General features: G+C 50.3%; 1 protein-coding gene across 7 annotated transcripts in view; it reads right to left on the reverse strand.

Moving 5' to 3' along the window:
* The window catches only part of CYSLTR1 (cysteinyl leukotriene receptor 1), a 99,371-nt gene that overhangs the window by 33,221 nt on the left and 46,425 nt on the right, over positions 1-19,725 (reverse strand). The window contains exon 3 of one of the 7 annotated variants that reach the window (XM_080554312.1): positions 5,357-19,257. The exons of 5 other annotated variants lie outside the window; for them this stretch is intronic. The gene's annotated coding sequence lies outside the window, so the exon portion shown is untranslated. Of the gene's footprint in view, positions 1-3,147; positions 3,163-5,356; positions 19,258-19,725 lie in introns of those variants that run through there. One more of the 7 variants, XR_013938993.1, reaches the window with a different exon arrangement.

Raw genomic sequence — 19,725 nt, forward strand, 5'->3', positions numbered from 1 at the left:
CCTCAAGATCTTCTGCATAGGAAACACCTAGGCAATGAGTTTATCCTAGCGGCTCAAGCACCGGGACGTGCTTTTCATCTGACTGTGAGGTCAGGCTTTAAATAATACCATCCACTTGTCTCTGTTGTGCTTTGAGCACCAAAGCAACTGTTATTCTAACATTCAGAAACGTCAAGAACTCACATGCTCTGGAAAAAGTGAATCATTTAATACAAGACACTCCACAAAATGGTGACTAAACAGAGTTGAGGCTCTCTTACTGTGCAAAATGAGACTTCATTTCTTCTCCCTTCCAAGTGACTCATTTCCACCCTATGAATGAGCATTTCACTAATCTTAAGTAAGCTAAAACCCAAAAGGATGTTAGCTGATGTTAATACTACAGCACTGCCTTACAAAAGCAAAGGAATCAGTAATGGTTTTCATCTTTCTGCAGCATGTCTGAACATGGTTTGTGTCCCAGAATATTGTGTTGGATACATCTTCAGGACAATTTCTAGTTTCTGGGGAGTTATTGATGGGGATCTGCCCCAAAATACAAATAAAACCAGGTTATCTCTGGTAGAGCCTGAGTGATCTGTTATCCTGCTGCCTGCTCTTGTGCATATTAAGGAGCAGTGACCTATTTATTGATCCTTTGTATTCAAAACCTGAGGAATATACACATAGAAACAAGTAATCTCATGGCTCTCGGATTTTATTGCATTCTCTGCTAACCACACACCCCCTGAAGGGCAAATGAATCCCTCAAATAAGCTTCAACAAGAGAAACATATCATAAAGAAAAATGCAAATTCCTAGGGCTGTCGTCATTCTGCAGAAGTAACCTCAGGCCCCATAACCACGGCTGCTCCTCCTGCTCTGGTTGCTGCGCCTCTGCCACGATGGGTTCGCAAGAAAAAAACCCTGAGAGGTGAAGAACACACCACAGCCTGGGGGGATTTCCTTATCCACGGCGAAGTCCGAATCTGCTCACCAAAGCTGAGACGGGGGTACAATAAAACTTCAGGGACTGAATTTGCTTAGCTAAGGTCCAAAGAAAAGTTGATTACCTTACCATGGTCAAATGCGGCAAGATTTTTATTAGTGAACCTTTAGACCACATTTGACTCCTCATGAGGCAAATGGGGACACTGAGAAAACCCAAAGGACAGTGAGACGCTGCCACCCTCTTGTATCTCCTGTCCTAAATCTAAGCAACCAAAAGCAAATTCATGTTCTGCTGTTGCACGCTTACCAGCGGTCTGCCTACATCTCCTCCACTTCTGATCACCTTCTCAAGTGTAGAGGAAACAAACCTTATACAGGATGATAAAACTGATAAATAGAAAGCATTTCCTTTCCCCCGTCAGCAGAAAGCCACCAGGGAGCTCGAGAATCCAGGGTCTACATGTAGACTCGGTGCGAATTTGGCTGCTGAGCGAGAGGAGCCCCCTTCCTGTTATTGAAGGCTGAAGTGTCTGAAGTGTTGCTTTCTGCATGCCCTTCAGCCCATGGTCTGAAGCGAGTCCTCAAGGGGATGATGGGTCTGTAGCTTTTCCCTGCGTTGGTGTGTCACCAGGAGCCACCAGGAGCCACCAGGAGCCACCGGCAGCGTCCCTCCCGTGGGCTGGGCTTTCCTCGCGGCGACCGGGCTGCAGCAGAGGGAGATGCTTCGCAAGGAAGCTCTGTCCTCTGGGGCAGCGCTTTGGGCAGCGGCCCAAATTACCCATGGTTTTGCATGGCTGGAATCCCCAAATCGCTTTGTGGTTGATGACAGATCCTGCACTCCCTTTGTTTACCTCTTCAGATGAAGTTTCTAAATCATTGCAAGAAAGGGGATTTCTCCACAGCCCTGCTAGTAGACACAGGCCTTTTTTTCCTTTGCACTCGAAGTACGATTCCCTTGGTGGCCTGAGCTGACGATCAGCCCCTTTGGTCACTCACATAGCGGTGTCAGTGAGGTCAGGGTGCTGTCTGCAGGTCTGTGTTTGTCAGGAGCTCGGGGAAATTTTCTGCAGTGAAAACCAACAGCACGCACTCCCCTGGCTTCATCAGCACTGCGGACACTGCTGTCGCCTTGGAAGCTGAGGAAATTCAGCTCGTCCTCTCCTCTCCCCGACCACAGAAGCCTTTTGTGGGATGCCGAGGAAGGAAGACCTTCCCCATACCGATGGGAGAGGGAGGGCAGGACGCAGCCTGGCACCAGGCAGGCGTTTACACGGGGTACTCGTCCAGCTGCCAGACCTGCAGCTTGGATTTACTGGATCTTAACACCAAATGCTTCCAGATGCAACAGAAACCACCATTTTGGGCAGTCTGGAATCCTTTCAGAGCTCTAAAGAAGTGTTGCGGTGCTTTTAAGGGCTTTTCCAAGTGACGTGTAGCCCAGGTGAATGGCAGGACGTCCATGGTAGATCTTCTGGAAACTAAGAAAAAGGTGGCCAGGCATGAAGGCAGCAGTGGATGGGGAAGGTGCTGTTAACAGCAAGCCCCACAGGGTGAGGGTGAGCTGGTGGTGATGGAGGAAGCAGGGCAGGAAGGCCAAGAGCACATCTACAGCCTGTCTGTTGTTTAGGGGCTGGCAACCTTGGACAAATCTCTCCAAAACTGGAAAAGATCCTTGGCTACAAGCTAATGGGCCAACTGGGAAAACAAGGAGGGTTGCTGTTCATCAGGAGACCATCCAAAAAAATGGGGTAAGGGTGAAAAAAGAAATGCCAACAACCTGGGTTGTGCAAAGATCTTTGCATTACTGTGTGAAGGTTGTGAACAACTCAAGTGCTGTCTTTGGTGCAAGTTCTCTTTTTCAACACCTGCCAAGCAGCATAAAATAAATTGCAAAACATGTCAGCCCCAGCGGGCAGGGGTGTGAAATCCTCACAGAGCATATCGTTATCTGCCATTCGAGCTCCTTGAAGTCTCGTGGATCCGTCTGGCTGTCTCGTAACCACGAGCAGATAAGCAATTGTAGCACACAGTTCCCAAGGGAGCCGTGCATAAGCAATAAGAGCATTTAGGAACGCAGCCCCGTCCCTTCGCAGGGAGAAGAGATCAGCAAGTACTGGGGTGAGTGGGCCTGGAGGACCCAGCACAGGAGCAGACAGATGCAAATGATTCAGTGCTTGAAGTCTGGGTCGAGCAGGAACAACATCGCTGCAGTGTTACTGTATGAGCAGGAAGCTGGAATAAAAGCAAATTTGGAATAGATATGTGATGGTGCGGCAAGAGGGAAATTTCCAGGTCATGGGAATGACTGGAATGGTATTGTTAAAATATACTGTTGAGGGTAAACAGCATGTTTTCCTCACTTAATAATTACAAGAACCGAACCTTTCTCATGCCTTTGCTCAGACGCCTCTTACAAATAAAGCTTGAAATTAATCCAAGGAGCCATTTCTGAGAAAGAGACAGTCAGACAGGAAAGTATTTTTCTATACATAGGTCATCTTTCAGAGATCTGTTTTCTCAAGCACTGAGGACCCAAACAAAGGACTTTCAGACCTCACACAACCCACACGAACAGATCAAGCTGAAGAGATGCTTTTGCTACCTGCAGTAATTATGTTCCTAGAAGACACAGAGTTATCTTGGAAAACTGTGCTATTTGGACAGCGGTGTCCAAGAAATTCTGGAAAACGAGCAATTATTTCCCTTCAAGCAGATGTTAGCTCAATTTTCTTTAATCCACGGAATTTTCCCCCCAGTACGCTTAAAATAGCTCCGAGGGTGTTTAATAATGACACTGAGCGTCCTCTAAAGTGCAGAAGGTACGCGGGCACCAGGGCTGCGGGCTGGGGAGCAGTGCCTGGAGAGGCAGCGAGACCCTCCGCAGGGTGCTGAGCAGCCCCGGCGCATCCTGCCCCCGGGTTTCTGGCTGGGCTCCGGCTCGTTTGTGCTGTGTCACTTCTGAAATCGCCTCTCCATCACCTTTCTCACTTGCACATCGTGCCCTCTGCTGGGAAAGCAATGGCTCAGGCCAGATGAGACGAACACGGTCCTGCTTTGCTCTGGTGGACGCTGCGACGCAGCTGGACGACCTCCTGCCCGTCGCGATGCTGCCAGAACTGTCACCGCCGTGTCACCTGCCCCCTGCCACCTCGCTCCTCTGCCACGCCGTGCCCGTCTGTTCACAGCGATGCTCCGCACGCCGCAGCTACGTCGAATAATTCCTACCAGGGCTGAGTCCCCGCTCCCTCGCCCCAGGGGTTACTTGAGTGAGGTCAAGAAATTACACAGCTGCAAAGCCAGTGCTGAGGAATAAATCTGTCACGCTGATTTTGTGTTAAATAAATACCGATACTCATGGAAATTAATATTTACCAGGGAGAGAGAGATAGTTTAGTCTAACACCATTCTTCTTTTTTAAACTTTTAGCCCAAATATGGGTTTGTTTTCTGCTTCTTGGATTTGCATTCTGACTTTTGGTATTTGTGAGCATTTTACTTCCAGTTCTCTGATAACAAAAGCAGAAGCAGAAAAATAGCACATCTTTCTTGGCTGCACACAGTGACCGGTTCCGGCCGTGCCTGGAGCATGCTTCCGCTGCTCGGGGGTTTATGAAGCCTCCAGCAGCTCCGGAGCTGCCAAACCTCTGGGCCTGGGCATGTACAGAAGGGGGCTCCGAGGGACTTGTCTGAACACCGGGCAGGTGCTGAGCTGTCTGCTCCGAGGAGCCTGTGCTCAAGTCGGCGTGGGGCCGTGCTTGTCTGATCACAGAGAGCTAAATAGGAACATGCAGGGGGTGAGAGCAGCATTTTCAAAATGAGACCTGTCCGTGCTCAGAGCAAATTTTGAAAGCTTGAGTGCCCAGGAATAACCACGGGAGAAACCTTTGAGACAAGTGACCCCGGATCACTGCATCAGCTCCAGCGCGAGCAGCACACGGAGGTGGCAGTGAGCCGCTCATCGGGGCAGCAGAAACCACCACCGGTCCTTCCAACTCATCGGTTAAATACACTAAAAGGCAGGGAAAAACCCTCCCTTTCATTGCCATCCGGTCTTGCAATCCTGCCTAATGACAGGTAAATGGAAAGAAGCAAGCATTCGAGCTGAGCATGTTTCCCAAAACTATTCCAAATAAACAAGAAACAAACCACAATGATTCACTGCATTTAGTTTAAATCCAACAGCACCATCGCAGTAACCCCAAGGGGAAAAGAGGAAGGACAAGGAGTCACTTAAAGCTTTTAAAGAAGGAAGATTTTTTTCAAGCAAAAATACTAGAAGCATGCTTTTTAAGATCTGCATATTATAAAACACCCGTGTGGGTGATCCTGAGTGTGGCTCAGGACTGCTCCAGCATTCAGCCCTCCCCATGGTATCTATGGTCTAGGGAATAAATAAGAAAAGTTTGGCACTTGTAAAAGATGCCTACCCCGTTTCGTGGTGCACGAGCGTATGTTTAACCATGAAGTCCTGCCCTGGCTGACTGACACTCTGCTCCAGACTTTTCTTTTCAACAAACAGTTGCATTTTTGACTAGATAAATCCTTGCACGGATTAACAATTCAAGTTTTCATCCAGAAACTAAGAACAAAAGCTGCTTCCTAAAAAAAAAAAAAAAAAAAAAAAAAAAGGAAGAAGAAGAAACAACCAAAAAAAAAAACCCCAAACCCACACACTTTCAATTTTCTCCCCGCAGAGCCAAGCAGTGTTTGTGCTCTGCCCCTGCTCGGTGCAGGCACTGGAGCACCTTTAAGCAGCCTCCTGGTCAGGACGGTTCCTGCTTGGTGCGTCCAAGAGGGAGCGTGGGCACTGCTGTCCTGCGAGGGGTCCTGTGGCCCCGTCCTGGCTCTTTCTTGGGGACTTGGCGCTGCCCAGGACCGCGGAGCCTTGGCAGGCGTCCCAGAAGACATAAGGTGGTGAACGAGTGCCATCTACCTGCGCATTAATCACCACGTACATCGCTCAGCCCAATCCCTCGTTAAGAATCCTTTTGACTAAGAAACACAACTGGTTTCATCTAGACAAAAGAAAATCCTCCCTTTACTTATGTATTTGTAGATACACGGTGATACTGGCCAAAGCTGGCAGCCTCGGTAACTGCTCAGCACTTACTGCGAGGTCTGAATGTGCCCCAAAGCAGCGCTGCTGGGACTTCTGGTCCCAACACAGCGCCTGCACAAAGCCCCTGGCCCCACGACACGCCGAGCGGCAGCCAGCAGGACCCCAAACAAGCCCCCAAACCCCACAACAGAGGAACTGACAGAGGAACTTCCTTCATGTCTCCCAATCGCTTCTCCAGTTTTACTTCCCCATGCTGCAGTGGGGTGGTGGAGGCCGAACGTGGGGAAACCTCAGCGAGAGGTCCTACGTTTAATCATCCCAGTCAACGGCAAGCATGAGGATGCACAAATAACACCGGCTTCGTGCCTGTATGTGTGCATTTAGGGAAGGAAGCACAGCTCAGCCATCTCCCCCACTGCCCTAGGGCTGGATGTGGCCCCGCTTACAGTGTGCTTGGCTCTCCTTGTTCGTGATGCCTCTGCTTGGAAATGAATGCTCTCCAACCCCATTCTGGGGATAAATTTTAATGAAATGTATGTCATGATGCAAATCCTGCCGGCTGTCTATTCCAACAGAAGTGTCAGAGCTACGAAGACGCTGGCTCTTGCCCTGCTCCTTTTTTCAGATGCCATTTCTCCAGGCGTTTCTCAGTCAGACCATCAGCGCGTCAGCAGCTCTGCTTAACATATCGCTCCATTTTTACCGTTTATGGCAACGAGGACAATTATCCAGCAAAAGCCCCTGCACCAAGGGCCCATCAGAGCTGTGTGCGACACTTGTGCATCTCCTGGTCGAGGGCTCCAGGCTTCTGCTTCGCACCCAGCTCCAGCGCTCGCCCCTTCGCTCGATGACGTCTCTTCTTCCTCGCCGGTGGGTTGGGGTGGCATCACCCTGCTGGCATGTTGCAATGCCAACACCTCTCTGCTTGCCATAGCAGAGCACAGACGATTTATAACACTTAAAGCTGGAGATGTGACAGATTGTACAGCTCTAGTCCTTTTTGTCCTTCCTCCCTCTGATCTACACATTTTCCTGAAATTAGGCTAGACAGACACCCAAACCAGAGGCATCTGTTTCTCTTTTCAATGTCAGCAGTGTAAATAAAGCGTATTTGCGATGTTTTGCTTTCATAAACATATTGTTTTTGGCTTTTATTTGAGCACAGAGCCGCAGAGCTTTGCTGAGAGCTGGCCGGGCTGATTAGCGCGGCTCTGATCTTTTGCCAGGCACACAGAAGCCTGTTTACAGAGCGTGGCAGCGATCGGGAAGTGGGGGACCCTGCCTGCGATTTACAGGAACTGTCATTTACCGCGGCCACTTGCCGAAACGGCTCCTGCCAGAGGAGCTGCTGAGGCTGGGGGGGTTGGCGTGGGGCTGGGGGTGCTGGCAGGGGGCCGGGGGTGCTGGCACCCCGCCGCCACCCTCCGTGCACCCACCTCGGCTGCAGCCGTGCTGCCGCCACCGCCGCACGCCCAGCTCGTGCTCGCTGCCACGGTGGGGAGCCAGCACCCTTCTGGAAGGGCTGTCTGTCCGTCCCTCCCGAGCCCTGCTGATGAACCCATCCTAGGCCACGCTAGCTCGCCTTCTTTTTCCTGAAGAGCATTTTTAACGAGGCGTGCCGTGGCCCTGAGAACACAGAAAACACGCATTTTTCTTGTAAACACAGCGGCACAGTGGTTCGCTGGAATTCACCCCAGAACAGAAAAAAAGCCTCAGGTTAAGAGGTCACGCTATAAGCAGATATTTTACTATAGTTTACATTTTCGGATCTACAAGCATGCGAAAACAAATCAGATTTTCCTGCATCTACTGAAGAAAACCAGTGGATGCGGATCCAGGCAGACCCCAACCCCAGGGCCAGATTTTGGGACCTCCAGTGCTGCCCCACGACTGCACCCAGATCCTGCCTGGCCCAGTTCTGCTCAGCGTTTCTGTCCTCGAAAAGCCCTTCGAGACACGAGATGGAGCGGATGGTAACTTTGTCCAGAGCAGGTAGCTGAGATGGAGGTGCAGAGGGAGCCCTGGCAAGGAGAGGGCAAAGCAAACCCAGGCCGGAAGGGTGGGTTGTGCTTTGGACTGCCCCAAATCAGTCGTGGGGCTCAGCGGCTACCCTCGCTGTTGATAATCCACGTGATAAAATGCAGCCTGGCCTGTTATGTGGCCGATTGAGGATGCGGGGGAAGCTCAGCCACAGGAATACAGAGGGACTGCGGCATGAAGAGGCGCTAGCCAAAGGGCAAGCTTTGGCCAAGGAGATAAATAACACAGAATAGGAAAAAAGTCAAATGGATTGGGATTTTCTGTGAAGAAAAAGGGCTTTTCTTCGAGGAGGTTGTAGTGAATATCAGAGGGATATTCGGTGTCTCTGGCCCCTGTGGCTCGTGGAGCTGCTGGCCTCCAGTCCAGGCAAAACTCTGCCCCTCGCTGAGGGCAAAAGTTGTATTTGTTTATCCAGAAGTGCCTCAGAGCTTTGGCCTCTGTTATCCAAAAGCAACAACTCTGCATTTTTTGGGAGGGGAGAGAAAAGCAAAGACAGCCACAATAGCTGTTTAAACACGGCCGTCCCGCGCGTGCAAATCCCGGTCACAGCTGGGCAAAGCCGAGCAGCAGAGACCCAGCTGCGGCAGGACAGGGCTGCGGCTCGGCAGCGATTTTGTGCCAGTGGCCAACAAAAGGCAAAGCATCAGCCACTGCCGGCATCAGGGACAGCTGCCGAGCCAGAGCCCGCTGCTCAACCGGTGCTCTGGAGCTGGATCCTGGGCTAAAATACGAGCCACAGCTTGGGTCCTGAGCACCCCAGGGATGAAGGGAGAGTTCGAGGCTGGGAAAGCTGCTTCAAAGCTGCCAGGTAGAAAGGAGGGAAAAGATCTCAGCTTGAAACTACCAAATGGGCTCACCTTAGGTTCAGGCTCCCGAGCAGTTTCAGGCTCATCTTGCTGTATTTCCCCACCTGCCTTTATGTGGAAGGCAGCTGAAATTACTACCTGTAATTATTTTTGGGTAAAATTTGTAACAGCCTATTTTTAAAATGATTTTTGAACTCAATTATCTGCATGTTTTGTCGGCAAGACAGGAGACACTTAAAGCAGCTGAAAGAAGGAAAGAAAGGCGTTTCTGGATACCTACATAGACAAAGAGCAGAGATGAAAAGCAGATGTTGGAGGCAGCTGTGTGAAACAAATACTGAGCAGGCCAGAAAAGAGATCATAAAGAAATAACATCCCTAGCTCTGCGCTTCTCAGCACCACCTCTGTTGATAGCAGCCGGGTTTTTAGTTAGCCAGGTTTGTGGCCACCACCTCGTGCCTCCCTGCTAAAGCCGGGCGGTCGTAACCCCGCCAGTCCCCCCAGGGTGCACACAGCAGGCGATGCCCCAGCATTCAGCATTCAATCATTTTATAAATCTTGTGAACCTCACCATCCCCTCTGCATTGTTTACTGCCTACAGAAATGCACGCTTGGAGGTGTAGATCCTCACTGTAAGAGAAAATTGAGAGAGCCACAATACACCGTCTCCAGACGAACACGGTCACCTTTAAACACATCAGGTACGTGAGCTTGGAACTGCTAAAGCTGTGAGGTCCAAAAGATTAAGACTGTGCTCCACCCCCTCACCCCGATTTCCAGTCTTAAAAATCATTTTTCAGTGCCTGAGGTGCAAGGCAAGGCTTCACACTCCCTCGTTGCTGAAACAAACGCCGGCACGATTCGTTCTGCAGCAGCAAACGCTCCGGCAGGGGCTGTGTTCGTGCCGCTCGTGCACTGCGCTGTTTCAGAAACTTGGCTGAACAGAGAGGAATCGCACACGAATTTCCAAGTTTCCCTGCTTTGCCAGAACTCTTCCCCCCTCCCTCCATGGGATGTGCTTACTTGGATTACGGTCTACTTGAATTTTCATTATGAGCAAGGAAGTGAAAGAGAAATAAATCAAAGCTTCTGCTCTTTTCTCCCCTTAAAAAATCACCTGTGATGAGAAAAGAAGGGGGATTAAGTAGTTGCAGAATAAAAGTTGTTTCATTTACAAAAGTAAAAACGTCTTTTTCATGAAATCCCTCAAGACCACTGGTGGCTTCTCGTTCCAGCTGTCAGACGTGTGAACCATCCAGTCCTGCCATGGGTCTGCAGTGGTGCCAGCGACCCGGTTCTCTGCAGGTACTGAGGAACCTCAGCATCAGCCACGGCCAGAAATCCAAGCCACGACACCAAAGGAAACCAAAATCACTGTGCTTTGTTCGGTCAAGCACGGGTTCATCTGTTTTCCGGCTTCGTTCTCGCAAAAGGAAGACAAAAGCCAAGTCTGTTTGTAATCCCACTTCAGAAAATTCTGCTTACTTCTTCCTTGGAGCACATACGAGTTCACGGTCAGGCAAACAACACATTAGTCATCTGAACCTTTTGGGTCATCCTCACATACGGCGCGGCTGTGCTGTGTGCCTGACACCGGCTCCTTCGCTGCTGCCGATCTGCCAGCCCCATGTAAAACCCCTCAGCTCCTTCCCTAAGGAGAGTGGTGGGGAAGAGGGGATCACAGAAGGAGCTTAATTAGCTTGTTTCCATTGTAAGTTCAGAAAACATAAAACCAAACTGCGTGGCCAGGTGAAGGCTCGCTCAAGTACTCCTCTGTGGATTCAGGTTTGATCCAAACCACGGAGGATTCTTCCCCATGCCTTATACAGGCTTTCACTGGGAATCAGCATGGCACGCCTGGGAACGAAGACACGCAAAACCTCCCCTTCCTTTTGCTTTGGCTGCCTCCCCAGCTCGGGGGATGTTGCTGGAGAGTGCTCCAGCGCTGGAAGCAGGAATGCCAGCTCAGCCCCTCGCTGCACGCTGTCACTCCGGCCAAGTATTGCTAAGGACCACCGAAGGTTTCAGCCCGAATTTCTTACAAAACCCAGAAATGAGATCTCTTTTTCCATGATACATAAAAGCTGTAAGACTGCAGTAAAGATGCCTCAGAGTCCTGGCAATTAAATATACCATGAAGCTCCTTGACCTAAAACATAAAGCTTTAGTTGGGTTCCTGAGTTACAAAGCTGCTCACCAGGGCAGCTTTCTCTTTGACACGAATGTTGAAGATGCCACATTTCATTGTCTGCAATAATTCTCCGAGGAGAGAAATTCAAGCAATGAAAATATGTTGGCATTCAACCAACTATTTCAAATATTTAACAATGACCTTGAGAATTATAAAAGGATCCATTTAAAGCCCTAGTTAAAAAAAAAAAAAAGGCAAAACCATGCTTCCCTGCAGAATCTGGTACTTGTGCATGTTTACTGTAAAAATGCTTATCTCAGATATGCTCTGTACACAATGAAAATGATTTTCAATACAAAAGAAAAGGAAACAAGTTTAACTCCCCGTCTTAAAACTACCCTGTGACCCTGTGTGCTTTTGGAAATTAACTGAATTTCCAGGACACCCCATCACTCCATTCCAAAGCGTTAAGCAGTTTCTCAGAGCAAGGAGAACAAGGACCAGAGCTTACGCTGATGCTTTAAGTGGAATTTCAGTTTGCACAAAGGGTGCTTGTGGCTCGCTGCACTCGCGCCAGGTCCGGCTGGGGGTGTGAAGGGGCCAGGGCCCAAACTGCATCTCCTTCCCACTAGTTACTGTCTCTAAACACAAGCACCACTTCGGCACACATTAAGGTTTACTTTGCACAAAGATTTCCATGAAATAGGTGCGCAGCGGCCCGCAGGGTGCTGCGGTACGTTGGCTGTGGGTCACGACAGCCCCCTTCCTCTGCTGGTAACCTGCAAAGCAGCCCCTGGAGCACCAGGTGCTGCGCCGTGCTTCTCGAGCATGGTTTTTGTGGTCCAACAGACAGGAAGAGGAGCTGTTAGGTGGGGAGACCCTATTTGTCCTCACAGACCAGCGTAGCTGGCTACTTAACGTGTGCCCCCCCCGCAGTGCTGTGAAGCTGTGTGACTTCTTTTTCCCATATAATGGAGCCTGCCACTTTTCCTCGTATTTCCTAGCAGGTGCAGCCCCACCGAGCTAACCCACACGGCAGCCACGGGGGCGCGGTGCACAGATGTGTTTTGGGTCAAACTGCAAAGAAATGGGACTCCAGCAGGACGTGTGTTATCCATGCTGCTTCTGCATGGGCTTGCACCCACACTCAGTTTTTATAGCACTAGGGCCACCCTTTTTCCCAGGTACAGCTGAAGGTGATTGTTTTATCTTCCCCCTAAATAGTCCTTCTGGGGAAAACAAACAATACCAAACAAACAAAACCCAACAAAGAAATAAACCTAAAACCAACAACACGTTTGTCCTTATTTCAAAGATGTAAAAAGTTCCAAAAGAGCGATATTTTTACAAGTGGGTATATCCACACAGCACCATAAAGGGAAATAAAGGGTAGCCGTTGTTTCTAATGAACAAACGAGCAAACACGAAGGAGAACCTCGAAGTGAACACACGAGTGGTGAGATGGAGAACACCCCAACCCTGGAGCAGAGCACGGGAGCTGCCCCAAAAGCCCAGCTGGCACTGCCCACAGCCAGGCTCGCTGCTGGCACTTCCTCGGCGCTCTGCTGCCCGGGAGGCCGCAGGAGACCGCATGGTGGACGAGCACTTCCAAGTATTACCCAAACAAAGATCGTAACGAGCACTCCAAACCCAAAGAGCACGGAGAAAGTTACGCAACCAAAGCCCAAGAGGACCCAGCAGTGCCACCAGCCTCGCAGGGCCTCCAGCAAGTCGCGGTGCGCCTCGACAGGCAGAAGCAGCTCGTGGAAGTTTGGTCAGAAAGACGTCTCACGGTGAAAAGTGTGGGGAAAGCAATCACGGGCCTGAGGCAGCGAAGCAGAGAGGGGCTCACAACCTCTAGAACTGGCCATGTTGTAAACATGAAAAAATATTTTTCTGCATATTTGTATTATTTTTTTTAAATAAGTTGGGGTGTTACATGGTTGAGTTGTCAGTAACATGCCTTCAAAACAATTTTTTGTATTTCTTTATGAACTGGTTGCCAGCTGGAGTGCATGCAGAACCCAGATCCAACTTTCTATTAAATGTTTTTCAAAGAAAACAAAATCTCTTTGGGGATATGGAAAGTTTTTCTAAGATTTTAATTGATTTTTCCGTCTAACTTCAGTTTTGGCATCTGACATGGACCCACCCAGACTGGCTGATTGATGGCAAGGACGTGGAGTTAGAAGGGTGTGCTCATGATGGAGAAGAGAAACAAGGACTGCATCTGCATGGCACAGGCAAAGATAAAGCCGATCTTGAAAATCAAGGTCACAAATTAAAAAAGCATTTATTACCAGAACGAAATAAGTGATTCCCTCTGACAGTGAGGTCTGGGGAGAGCGCAGGGGGAGCTGAGTGGCCGTGGCGGTGCTGCGGCGGCGCGACATCCCGCCAGGCTGGCAAAGTCCCTTACGTGAGAAATGCCAAACGCGCTCGCTTAGCGCTCAGAAGATAAAGCACATGTTGAGGATTGCACAAACAGCAAGGAACAGTCACACGAGGTTACGTTAATCACTTACATGTGCCTATTATTAGCTGAAAAGGCTAAAAGGAAGGGAAAGATTGAACAAGGCTAGATCTCATGTCACGCTTTTGCACAACAAGAGTGGATATACTTTTGGAATTCCAGCGTGAGCACGTGTGATCAGCCTTCGAGGCTAACCCGCTGCTGGGGGGAATGGGAGAAGGGAGTCCTTTTTTGGTGCTATTTTCCCCCCTGGGGCTCGGACTCTCCCTCCCCACCCCAAAGGGCAGTGGTGGGTCCGTTTGCGTTTGCAGCGCTGTCTGCACTGCCCGGCCAGCCGCGCTGCTTGGTCCTGGAGAACTCGGAGCACAGCCTGCAGGAAGTCTGCAGGAAGACCTCGTATCCTCCGAAACCACCGCTCTTCTGCACCCAGAGAGTTCTCCATTGTCCCCGATAACCCGCCGGGCTCCGGCACGGCTCTGCACATGCCTGTAAGGACAGCCCCTGTGGCAGGGTCTGCAGTGTCCTTCGATGTGACGGGGACCAAGGCCAGGTCCCTGCTGTCAGGCACATCCCTCCCAGACACCAGCACGGCAATGTCAGCGGTGTCCTGAGACCGCCGTGGGGTTTCCAACCCCACGAACCCACTGTCTCAGCATAAATGTTGCTCAGAAGCCTGCTGGCGCTCACCCGGTGCAGCCTGGTGTGCACCCCCTCCCTGGCCCTTCCAGCACCCAGCGCTGCTTTTCAGAGCAGCCCTGTACGGAAGCATGCCCAGGACTGTGCAAATGAGAGGCGATGCTCGCTTCAAACTATTCCAGCAACTTATCCCTTAAGAAAAATCTATCACCCGGAAAGCAAACAGAGGGCATTTGGCATTAGCTGCAGCTGCGTGGTCGGCTGTGGGAAGCGTTTTCCAGGTCTGCCTAAACATTTGTGTTTCTGCTCTCTTGCACGTTTCCATCAGCTTTCTAGTCATCCTGTGAAAATATAAATTCCTCTTTTAAGGAGATAATTAACTAAGCCCAAGCAGCTGCAAGAAATCAAACATGGCAAAAGACACCGAACCCAGCAGTGCTTAAAGCCAGATGCATAACATTACTGTTTCCTACCAAAGTCTTTCCTTGACATTAAGCTAAAAAAAACAGGCAAATGAAAATAAATCAGGCGATGTCCATCTGCTCTTTTCCGATACGATTTTAACTTGCAGCGTGACTTGCACAGTGTAACTTCTCAGAGCAGAGTCAAGTGAGGCCTGAGACCTGGGTTTTGAGTGAGACCCATTTGATGGGGGTTTGGATATCATCCCGTGTATTCACATCAGGATTGCACCCCGTGTATGGCTACATACACATGAGCCGGAGCTCAGCGTGCATCTTGCAGCCCTCAGCACTGTCCCAGATGCGTCCTACAGCCAGTGCCCAAAAGCTCTGGTAAAAATGAGGATGAAATCAGACCAAGGGGCATCCTGCCCGCGGCCATCTGCTGCGCCGTGTTACAAGCACCGAGAGGGAGGAATCGCTCTCTGGTCACTGGACACCTTCCAGTGTTTTGGGTAAGCTCCTTTGCTTTATCTGCATCTTCTCCTCTGCTGTTAAACAACTGATTCCCATTACTGACACACAGAGAACTGAGCCAGCGAGCACCCTGAGTACCAGATAGCGCAGGTAGGAATCGACTTATCAGGAGGTGATCTGGAAAAAAGGTCTCATATTTAAAGCTGACCACGCTGACGGCTTGCCACGAGCAGCCTCTCCGAAGATCGGGACATCAAAGCGTCCGTCTGTTTCATTTGTTTTGCTCTGGCTTCTGAGATAAATCACAACAATCTGCTGTGACCACTCTGCACAGGTTGCTCATACACTTCTTGGTTTAGGGGGAGATGAGTCTGTGAGAGCAAGCTGTACACATGCACTGAAAAGGAGAAGCCCCCAAGCTAAAATGTAAGGAATAGTTAATGAGTTACACAAGCACAGCTCACTTTTCACTTTTATATGAAAAGCAGAAGGAGAACACATTTGCAGTGACCCTCAGAGACAGAAGTTGGCGAAGCACTAAATGCTCTTGGTGAAATAAAACAGTTGGGGGAAAGACATGCCCCGCAATCCTTTTGCTTATGATATCAGGTATAATTTTCAAGGGTCTTCAGAGACTGAAAACTGCTCTGCTGGTTTTGGATTAAAATGAATTGATTCAACTGTAAATTAGCAGCAGATGACTTCTGGGAATGTATATTCCCATATTTACAGATTTGGACTACTTTTCAGTTTTTAAAAGCATCAAAACAGGAGGCGACTCAGCCAGGTCCACCTGGAGCTCAGGTACACAGCCGAAGTCACTGGTATCGGCACCGGGCTTTGCCCATCGCTTGGCAATTCTGCTCCAACCCCCTCCAAAAAATACATAAGCTTAAGCTTCAAAACAAGCAGGCGTTTAACTTCTGTAATGGGCCAGAGTATGATGGAGCATGTGCTGAAATGCTCTGCCGACTCAGAGCCCGAGCTGTGCGCAGACAGAGAAGGGGTGTTTATAAAGAACGGCTGAGCCCCGACCGCAGCTGGAGCAGCCCCTCATGAAAGCCCTGGCTTCGTGGAGAGGCAGCTGGGTGGCAAGGGCTGCTCGGCTGGGGATGAAGGAGCGTGGGCCGCATCCTGCTCACCTGCACGCTGCTGCGAGTCTCTAGGGCCAGCTTTGCCGCAGCTGTGAAGAGGCGCAGCTCTGAGCGCAGGCAAAACACATCCACTTGAACAAGTTGTGCATGTAATCGGCCGGTTTCGAAGGTCTGCACCGCTGTGAGCCGGAATGGAAGCGTGGGACTTTTATGAGGAAAAAAAAAAATTCCCCGCAGCCAGGGGTCTGCAGGACCGAGCAGATTTGCACTGCCTGACACGGGTTTCTGCGCACGCTGGCGTGGCGTGGGCTGCTGCTGGCAGCTGAGATGCATGCAGGGACACCTGAGCTGAACCAAGCACCTCAGCCCGGGGAACGGTGCAGGGCTGTCGGCAGGCTGGTCCCCCCGGCTGGCACGCTTCGTTTCTCAGCAGAGTTAATTAGCACAGGATGAGCTGCCGCTTCTGCCGTACCTCAAATCTCTGCCTTGTAAGAGTCATCTGCTGACATATCCAGGACATCACAGCCATAAAAGCAGGTATATCTGCAGTATTTGTTTTAATTACAAGGACATGTTTGCAAGTGCATATAAAACAGGTAGAAAAACACCCCAAAAACACTCAGAGATGCTTAAAAAGCTCTGACAAAAGGGCTGCCCTTCAGGTGCTGAGCACACACACCCACAACCTCCTGCTGAGTATCCTTGGTACTGATTTTAGGCAATCAGCCTTCAAAATCCAGACAGACACAACTGAATGGCCCCTGACACCGCTGCTTTCTGCCCTGTATGTAAGAGGGAGGCAATCAGGCAGAGAAACGCACAGTATCACGTTACTTATTTTATCTCATTAGAGGCAGGAGAAAGACTTTGCTGTGTGACAGCACATTCGTGCAGGGTCATAGAGAAAGCAGCAAGAATAGCACCCTAATAACTGAATGTCAGCCACACTGGATCTTTCATCTGGGGGAATAAGCGGAGTTGAAGAGGAGACCAGGAACATCTGGATCAGTCCTCTAAGGGAGATGACATTTGCTGCCTCCAGGGCTGACGAGTCAGCAACAGCAACGAGAGAAAGGCTGTGGGCACATCTCTGATGAGCTTCTTTCATTGTGAAAGGGAGAAACGTAATGCTTTCTATGGACTTTTAATTTTATTTTTATTCCGGAGCAGCTGGACAACCTGCATGTTAGAGACGAGTAACCTGCAGGCACGGCTGTGCCCGCGCCTCCACCTCCATCTCCACCGCTTCCCCCTGCTTGGGCAGGCTGGGTGGTGGTGGCCGCGGGTCCCCACGGGAGTTAGAGCCAGCCAGGGTATGTTCATGCTGTGCTGCAGTCATCTCAGGGCCACAAAACACCGAGGTGAACTTCCTCCAAATGTGTGGCTTTGGACATCATGCTCTTGCTCAGGCTACATCCCTTAATTCGTATTATTTATATCTCCTTGTGCTTGGCACCAGTTTCAGGTGCCTTTTCCCAGTGTGCTTGGGTTTAGGAAAAAAATCTCTCAGCTTCACATCAGGTTCACAGAAAGGCAGTAGCTCTGCCTGACATCCAGCAGTTTAATTGGGTCCCCTGGAAACTGGGGAATGTAGACATCATCTTGCTGAACTAACGGACTGCCTATTCGGTAATTAAAGCCTCCTTAAATAAGTCACTTGAGACACCGACCGAGTGCTTTCCACCCTCCCTGCTGAGCAATGGGAGGGGTGGGCAGTGGCTGGGGAGCACAGAGGAAACCCAGTGGGCTGCAAACTCCCCCGCAGCTCTTCTGGCAGCTTTCTGCCCTGTAGAAAATCCCCTTCCAAACCACAGATACCTGCTGCTTTGGGGCGGAGGTGGCTCCCTCGCCACGACGTTGACACTGTGGTTTATTCTCTCCCAGCTATCTACAGAACTGCTGGTAGCTAACACACTGTCACTGTTGTGAGGCTGTAAGAATGTGTTGTTATCTGCTTTCACTAACATGGAGAACCAGGGGAAAAAAAAAGCTCATGAAGAAGTCTAAGTTTACCCGAAAACCAAGCCAAACGAGTTTTTCTCTTGTCCTGTGTGCTGCTGTACTGGAGTGAGTTCGAATCTGGAGGTATCAAATTCATTGCAGCTTAAATGTTACATGTGGGCTGAAAAAGCAGAGCTTTTAAAAAGATCTCATTGAACCTTGTTTTTCCTCGCGCAGTCTCCCTGCTTGTCCAAATTGCACGCAAGCCTTGCTACAAGCAGCCCATTCACGGTGACGCTGGCGACTGGATTCCCCTCCGCTCACCGAGCTGCTCTTCCATTGAGGGGGTTGTGTTTTGCGGACATGCTGTGGGCTCCTTTCATCTCTCAGCCTCTGCTGGGGCTATTTTTGACCGTCAGGTTCAAGCAGAGCTGACACGGGGATTGCTGCGCCCTGGGTGTTGACAGCCAGCAGGACCTGGGTGCTGTGCCCAGCGCCCTCAGTACGCGGCTCAGAATAGATGCAGCTCAGGAAATCCTCCCAGGTAGACTGAAAAAAAGGAGCCCCAAACAAACAAAAGCGAGTGTCGAGTGCCCCACCGACTAGAGGAAACCCTCAGGACACAGCGGAGAAAGCTGGATTCCTGCCTGCTCCCCGGCTGAGCTGGAGATCACACGCAGGTCGCGGCCCAGGGAGGGTGGTGAGCTGAGATTTTGCTCCATGTCCCAGGGCTTGTTTTGTGGCAGTTGATGGATTTTTTTTTTTCCATATTGTTTGTCCTGGTTTAGTGTAGCAGTGCTGCCAGGGACCCAGAGCACTTGCAGATGGCCATTCCTGCTGCATTGGCTTGGTTTCCTTCTGCTCGTTCCCCGGGAGCTCCTCCCTTGGGGAGAAGGGACCAGACACCTTCCTTCCTTCCTCCCTTCCCAATTTGAAACCTCCCTTTAGAGAGGGGGATACAGGCTTCGTGCGCTCTGCCAGACCGAGCACGGCGCTGCGTGCAGCCAGGAAAAGCAGCATCACGCTGTCCGTGCCTCGCTGCACCCGACGCCTTGCTCTCTGGCTGCACTTCTGCTGGGTTCTGGCCCTGCTTTCGCACACGGAGCTGCACCAGGCTCTGTGCCAGTCGCTGTTTCGCCTGCGGCTCTCCGGATCAAAGGAAAGATGCGTGCAGCCCCTGCCAGCAGCACAGGTTGAGGTTTTCCAGCCGAGGTGCTGGGTCCAGCCAGCTTGCAGGGCAGGCTGAGCCTGGGCTGCTCGCAGGGCTTCCCTGGGGAAGAGAGATCTCGCGAGTGCTTTGTGCTTGTACGCATGCAGAGTAAATAACACAGGACTAAAACAAATGGTCATTTAAGGCAGTACATTACCAGCTAGCGCCCACATTTCAAATCTCTTTTTTTTCTGCACTGTAAAGGCACATTATAATAGCTTCCAAATCCTACTTTAAAATTTTCTCAGCAAATGTCCCCAAGAATCTCTCTTGCTGGCATTGTTTGAAGAAGCCTTCAAAATCTGGCAAGGAAAAAAAGGCTCTGAGCTTGACAAACCCTTTGTAAAGACTTAAGACAATTTTTCAAGTCCTGAAACCTGCTGTTTATCATCCAGTGCACTGAAGTCGAGCGGCAGCTCATGAAGAAAGCAACATACTAGCTGCAAAAATCATGCAGACAACTGAAACAGAGGCATTACTGCTCCTCCACACCTGTCTGAGCGTAAGCCACAAGATCAGAGGCAAATC

Source organism: Anser brachyrhynchus (assembly GCF_964034855.1).
Source record: "Anser brachyrhynchus genome assembly, chromosome: 13".
NCBI lineage: Eukaryota > Metazoa > Chordata > Aves > Anseriformes > Anatidae > Anser > Anser brachyrhynchus.